Genomic DNA, 7,974 nt, shown 5'->3' with positions numbered 1-7,974 from the left:
ATCCCATTGACTTTGTGTACAAAAGTTCATTGACCGGTAGCACCCCTAAACTTTTTTGAATTTTTTCATATTTTGCAGGTATGATTTTATTACCAAAATGAACAAAATGAGGGGGTGTCCCGTTGAAAAATACCAATTTCATTTTTTGTGAATCACCCTAATATATACACATACATACAGACATACAGAAGGAATACACTATCGCAATCGGGATCGCAATATCCCCCTCCATGGCTAAAGCCAGGGGATACATGTACATATTAAAACGAATTCTAATAGAATAAAAGGTGTATAGCGGCCCATTATGGTTGCAGAAAGAAATTAAGCCCCGCGGGGTAGGGGTGTGTCAAACAAAATGCTCCAATATGTAACACACTGAGACCAACAAAACATGCGTCAGTATAACACTATGACTAATGTTGTTTTTCCTACATCTGGGTGTCCAACAATAATGCGTCAGTATAACACTATGACTAATGTTGTTTTTCTTACATATGGGTGTCCAACAATAATGCGCCAGTATAACACCATGACTAATGTTGTTTTTCCTACACCTGGGTGTCCAAAAATAATGCGTCAGTATAACACCATGACTAATGTTGTTTTTCCTACATCTAGGTGTCCAACAATAATGTGTCAGTATAACACTATGACTAATGTTGTTTTTCCTACATCTAGGCGTCCAACAATAATGCGTCAGTAAAACGCTATGACTAATGTTGTTTTTCCTACATCTGGGTGTCCAACAATAATGCGCCAGTATAACACCATGACTAATGTTGTTTTTCCTACACCTGGGTGTCCAACAATAATGCGCCAGTATAACACCATGACTAATGTTGTTTTTCCTACATCTAGGTGTCCAACAATAATGCGCCAGTATAACACCATGACTAATGTTGTTTTTCCTACATCTGGGTGTCCAACAATAATGCGCCAGTATAACACTATGACTAATGTTGTTTTTCCTACACCTGGGTGTCCAACAATAATGCGCCAGTATAACACCATGACTAATGTTGTTTTTCCTACATCTGGGTGTCCAACAATAATGCGCCAGTATAACACCATGACTAATGTTGTTTTTCCTACATCTGGGTGTCCAACAATAATGCGCCAGTATAACACCATGACTAATGTTGTTTTTCCTACACCTGGGTGTCCAACAATAATGCGCCAGTATAACACCATGACTAATGTTGTTTTTCCTACATCTAGGTGTCCAACAATAATGCGCCAGTATAACACCATGACTAATGTTGTTTTTCCTACACCTGGGTGTATAACAATAATGCGCCAGTATAACACCATGACTAATGTTGTTTTTCCTACATCTGGGTGTCCAACAATAATGCGCCAGTATAACACCATGACTAATGTTGTTTTTCCTACATCTAGGTGGCCAACAATAATGTGTCAGTATAACACCATGGCTAATGTTGTTTGTCCTAGACCTTGGTGTTCAACAATAATGCGTCAGTGTAAGACCATGACTAATGTTGGTTTTCCTACATATGGGTGTCCAACAATACCTTGACCTACCTTGGCCTATGCCGTTCACTCCAACATGGGGTTGAGTGGTGGCATCTGTTTCACGATGGTCCTCCATTTCTGTCTGTTTATGGATTGGTGACTAGCCTCCACCACAGACTTCAGGTTTAATTTGGTGCAGTCAGCCTTGATGCAATCTAGCCATCGTTTTATTGGTCTACCTCTGGGTCTGTCCCCATGGATGTGAGCATCGATCAGAAGTTTGGGGTAACGTGATGGTGTCATTCTTTGGATGTGACCAAAGTAGCAGGAGTCTTTTTTGAGTTACCCTATCAACCACAGATTGCTCGATACCTAGGCACTTCCTGATTGCTGTGTTACGGATTTTGTCCAGTCTTGTGACACCCAGTATCTTTCTTAAACACATCATCTCAAAGACGAGGAGTCTGTCCTCATCGACTTTCTTCAATGTCCAGGTCTCGGCTCCGTAGAGCAATATTGAGAGGACAAGGACTTTGTATAGCTCTGTCTTGGTCTGTGTTTGGATGTCCTTGGAATTCCATATGTTTTGGAAGTTTCTGAACGGCCCCTATTTTTCCCCTGAGTTTTATGTCATCTGTGCAGGATCCCTGTTGGCTGATTGTTCCTCCCAGGTAGGTGAACTTTTCAACCTGGACAAGTTATTTCTCATCTATATTGATGTTGATTTGCTTTGGTACTCTGCTGATGACCTGGACTTCAGTTTTGGCTATGTTGATTTTTAATCCGAATATTGAACTGCTGTCGTGAAAAAGATTGACAAGTGTTTGGAGGTCTTCTTCCTTCTCCGCAATAAGTGCAATATCATCAGCAAAGCGTAGGTTGGTGATGATCTGGCCTTGGACAGTAACCCCTTTGTTGCTTTCGTGAAGGGCGTATTGCATTACTAGTTCTAGCAAGATGTTAAATAATTGTGGAGATATTACGCAGCCTTAACGCACTCCTACCAGTGCCTTGAACCAATCTGTTAGATCGCCATTTACTCTTACCGCACTTGTGGATTTCTGATATAGGGCCTTCAAGAGTCTTATGATTTTGCTGGAGAAGCCGAAGAAGCCGGGGGCCTTCCAAAGCCTTTCTTGCCACACAGAGTCGAAGGCTTTCTCAAAATCGATGTAGCAGCAGTAAAGGTCTTTCTTCTTCTCAAGATACTTTTCCATTATCTGTCGAAGTGTGAAGAGCTGATCGATGGTTGATCTCCCAGGTCTGAATCCTGCTTGTGATTCAGAAAGAATTTGCGGGTTGAGACTTTGCATGCATGACTGAGAAGGCTGATCCCTCTGTAGTTGCCGCAATCCAGCTTATCTTTTTTTCTTGAAAATTGGTGTAAATATTGCCTTCCCCCAGTCATCGGGGAAGGTTTCAGTGATCCAGATCTTCTTGCAGAGTTGGTGGAAAGTTTCAATTCCTATGTCCCCTGCTGCCTTTATTTCCTCAGCGGTGATGCTGTCATACCCTGGTACCTTTCCTTCCGAGAGTTTCTTTATAGCACTTGCTACTTCATCCCTTAGTATCTCTGGTTCAGTGTCATTATTTGGCATTTGGGGGAACACTGCTTGCAGTGTTCTCGTTGATTGGATTCATTTTGTTGTAAAATTCTTGGTAGTTTTCCTTCCATCTTCCTTTGACTTCCTCCATTTCAGTCAGGATTTTCCCCTCCTTACTTTTGACAGTTTGCATCTTGACTGATGCCTTCTTTGTGATCTTCTTAATTGTTGAATACACTTCCTTGGACTTTGCCGGCTGGTGTGCATTGTCAACTTTGCTACACAGATCCTGTATCCATCTGTCATGGCATCCTTTTAATTTCTCTACTAAGGAAGTTATATCTTCCTTTCAGTCTTGGATCTTCTGCACCTTTACTTTGCTGCGTTCATTTGCAAGTTCAATAACCTCGTCGCTGATCCATGGTTTTTCTCGCTTTGATTACTGTATCCCAGGACTTTCATGGATGTTTCACTGAAAGCTGATTTGACTTCCTCCCACATTGTATCTGTATCCATGTCCTGCTGGTTTATCAGTGGCGCAAATCTTCCACCGATCCAACAATAATGCGTCAGTATAACACCATGACTACTGTTGTTTTTCCTACATCTGGGTGTCCAACAATAATGCGCCAGTATAACACTATGACTAATGTTGTTTTTCCTACATCTAGGTGTCCAATAATAATGTGTCAGTATAACACTATGATTAATGTTGTTTTTCCAGATCTGGGTGTCCAACAATAATGCGCCAGTATAACACTATGACTAATGTTGTTTTTCCTGCATCTGGGTGTTCAACAATATTGAGTCAGTATAACACCATGACTAGTTAATGCTGTTTTTTTTCTTCAGATCTGGGTATCTAACAATAATGCGTCAGTATAAACCATGACTAATGTTGTTTTTCATAGTTTTATAAACCCCTGGTTATGAGGGAAAAAGGCTCATCAGACCTGTCAGTGTGTAACATTAGGTTTTAGATTTATAACACTTTTAATTCTTTTAATTCGAATTTATGGTCCTATACACGCTTTTTTGTGCAGAACACGATACTGCTGAACACTTGTTCATAAAATATATCCAAAGTATCTTTTTCAGGCTCCTACAAAGGGGTCGAAACTATTTGAAAAGTATTCCCAAGATGATCTTGTTGTAATGTTGGTGTCTATTATGTTTTTCCATAATATGGATGTCCACTGTAAAGAATATCTTGCTTCCAATATCGACGTCTAGTCTGAATACTGTCAGACGTGTGGGAAGTAGAGAATATTTTACACTACCGTATACGACATATCAAATCAACACTATAGACTCAATTCTTGTTTTGCATGGACGTTTATAATCTTTTATAATATACACAGTCATTGTAATATTATGTTTCAATTATACACACATTAGCCGTTCAAGGTATGAGGGCAGTATTCACAACCCGGGAAATTCAAATGATTTTATCCACTTCGTGCAGCACCACCCTATTGTGCGCGCTATGGAAAAAGCATGGTATTACTGCCGATTATTTTTTTGAGCCAACGGTAAATAAAAAAAAAGAGAAATTGAGCTCTAATTTTGCCACCAAAGTGCAGCTATGATTTCTGACGACCAATAAAATGGATGTGTAGTGCAACGCGGACACCCATGATAGTTACAGACATGGGGGGGGTTGTAAATAGTAGCGCGACCAGGATTTTAGTGTGAGGGGGCAAAGGTCAATTTTCGTGACCCATTTGTCTTTTTTGTCCCATTTTTAGTCATTGTAAGGACACTTTTGACTCTTTGCCGTCCTCATTTTATCCGAGTAAACCTGAAACTTAAATAACACTTGCCTGCTTGATGGTCATATACTTAAAGTAAGTACTTAAACTAGTACAGAATGTTAGAAGATAGAAGACATTTGGTGGTGGTACCGGTGCTTCAAAGGAATTTGAACAAGGCAATTTGTTCCGATTTGTTACAAAGAACCGGAGCAAAAACATGATGCTGCAAGTCTAATTTCCACGAATATCCCAGGGATGTTGGTACTAGTGAGAGCGCGAAATGAAAACAGTGGCTTCAGAAGATTTTGAACATTGGGACCGGGTGGGGACTGACAAAAACAAATTTTTAAGCTATAACGACCTGTCCTGGGGTGCCCGAGTGGCTTTAATTCCCTTCAGAGTCAGAAAATTTGGCCAAATATAAGACAAAACGACCACTTTCCGGTATCTGATCATTGTTTTTATTTTACTTTACCAGGAATTATTGGTAGCTGCTGGGTATTCAAGCCATCGCACTCAAATAATGAGGGGAGAAGGGTGTCTGAGCCCTCACTAGCCCCCTACCCCGTGTTCTAAAGTCTATGGAAACAATTCACTGTAATTGTGCTTTATGGAGATTCAATCCAAAGATAAATTAGAGGACTATTGAGAAAACAGGAGGAACACATAATTCTAAAAAAATCTTATATTTGATGGCATGCAAATCCAATATCCAAAGGGAATGAAGAAATCAGATCCACCATCCAATTATGCCTTTATATACTTCACTTCCCAGTCTGACATGATTTCTGGGAAATTCCCTTATTTCTCCTCTCAAGACGTTTACTTCTTACTATTCTTGCAGTGTTCATTAACATAGTAATTTGTATGGTTTCTTACTATCAGATTCCACAACGTATGGTTTCTATCACATTCCACAGCGGCATAACTGATGTGAACTTATTTTGTGATTCTAGGATTTTTTTATGGTATGGTTCAATAAATATCCATGAAAAAGGCTTATTTCCAAAATTTTAGTTGATTCAGACATTGTGTCCCATAGGACACTGTGTTTAATTCTGGGCTGATGACAGCCCGAAAATACATTGGACAGTGTCTTTTTCAAATGATGAAATCAGCAACAAAGGTTATGTACACAAAGTAATGTAGTCCTTAGTTTCTGATGTACCGTATAAAAATCTCGGGATGGTCAGAACACATCAAAAGGATGACCTCAGTCACGATCTACAGACTGTATTTTAAAGCGATTTTCTTTGTTTTGCCTCATCTGTTCACAGGGTCGGATTTACCTTTTTGGGGGCCCTGGGCCAGGCCAAAATTTGGAGGCTCCAAACGAACCATGAGCAAGGCATGTGCACTCAAGAGGCCACATTTTTAGATTTAGCGGGCAAAACATTTCAATTATAGACTATTTTAGCCCAAATTAAAGCTGAATTTTGCAATATAGCAGGCCAGTGTGCAATTTTTGTAGGCTATTTTGGCTAAAATGGAAGATGCTCATTGCACAGGGCAATTTTGGGGGCCCATCTGGCCCTATGGTAAATCCGGCCCTGTCTGTTCAGGCCAAAATTAAAAGGGGACGTATTTAACAATGAAAACTAACATTTTATGGAAAAGAAATACAAATTACTATTTTTATTCTTATGGAAATGTTACAATATGGCTTTAATGTCTCAAAGTGAACACTGCCGAAGAGAGGAAAATCATTTTAGTCTGCCTTTTGGACATTTTGAACACCTACTTCAAAAATAACCAATCTTTTCAAAATGAATCTAACAATAATTAAAAATGAGATGAGTCATACATTACTTCATATATCCAACATTGGAATGATAACAATCTCTATTAAAAAAAAACCTGAACTCTTAAAGCGATGAAAAAGGAAACAACTTGTTCTATGGGCGGATGGACTTGCTAAATAGAGTCAGTCGGTCAGGAATTTTTATTAAATGATCCAAAACTATCACTGAAAACTCTTTCAGCCAAATTCAATCCATTTCAGCCCAAAAACATTTGTTTTCAATTTCATACAGCTAAAAAAATCCCCAAAATGCAAAATCTGGGTCAGTCAAACCCGTAGAACAGGTTTTTTTAGTCTCCTAACCTAACATTCAAAAGAGCTGATTAAAATGTTAAACATAAATTAATCACATACAATGATTTCACATATCAATCACATGTGTATTGGGCAACTCATACTGTATGTATGTGGTCGATCATTTTCATGAAAGTTTCATTTTTGCCAATTTTGTGTTTAGGGATTAACCCCTATGCAAGAAAGTCAGAAATTTAACTTGAGTCATGCAAATATAAGCTTTTGTCTTTAAATGTATTGTTAAGGCATGAATTTCACAAAAATACCAACATGGACAAAAGTAAATTTTGCAGAACATTGCATGCAAAAAAAGTCTGTTCACACAAAAATAACCACTTATACAGTATTCAAAATGCTGAAGTCAACTTTAATGATTTCACTGATGAAAGTATGTCATCGGGCTTTGTCATACTTATGTGGTATGGGCACTTAGCATCAGGGCCGGATTTACCATTGGGTCAGATGGGCCTGGGCCTAGGGCCCTCAAATATTTGGGGCCCCAATATGAAGATATTCTCTTTTTCATAGTTAACATTGGAATGCTTAAAAACAAATCATATTTGCCGAAATAAGTTGTACATAATTGTAATTCCTATTACAATATGGGTCATCTCAGCTTCTGTAAATGCCAACAGCTTCCAGGGGCTTTGCCCCCTGGATCCCACCAGGGGCCCTTAAGTGGGCCTCTGGACCCCACGTCAAAAGGCTTGTTCTGCATGTTTCGCATCTCGCCCTACACGCTTCAACATCACCTCACTGTGAGTTGGGGGCCTCCAAATTTTGGTCTAGCCCAGGGCCCCCCAAAAGGTAAATCTGGCCCTGCTTATCTTGGGTCAAAGTGAAGGTGTACATAACTTATCAGTTCTTGACTGGGTCAAAGATCACAGAAAAATTGTATCATCTTATTATGAAGACAGAGATGGATCCAGAATTTGAAAAATTATCAAATTAGGGGTGGGGGGAGGGAGATGAAAGCAGTTGACTGAATTTTGCATGATTAGCAGGGTGGGCAGCTACCCCTAAGACCCTTCTGGGTCTTTCCCTGGAAGAAATCGTAATTCATAATAAATTATTGGCTAAGCTGGTTCGAAAAAGAAAAGGAAATATA

Source organism: Amphiura filiformis, chromosome 17, assembly GCF_039555335.1.
Source record: "Amphiura filiformis chromosome 17, Afil_fr2py, whole genome shotgun sequence".
NCBI lineage: Eukaryota > Metazoa > Echinodermata > Ophiuroidea > Amphilepidida > Amphiuridae > Amphiura > Amphiura filiformis.
Note: the sequence above shows the minus strand (reverse complement) of the source record.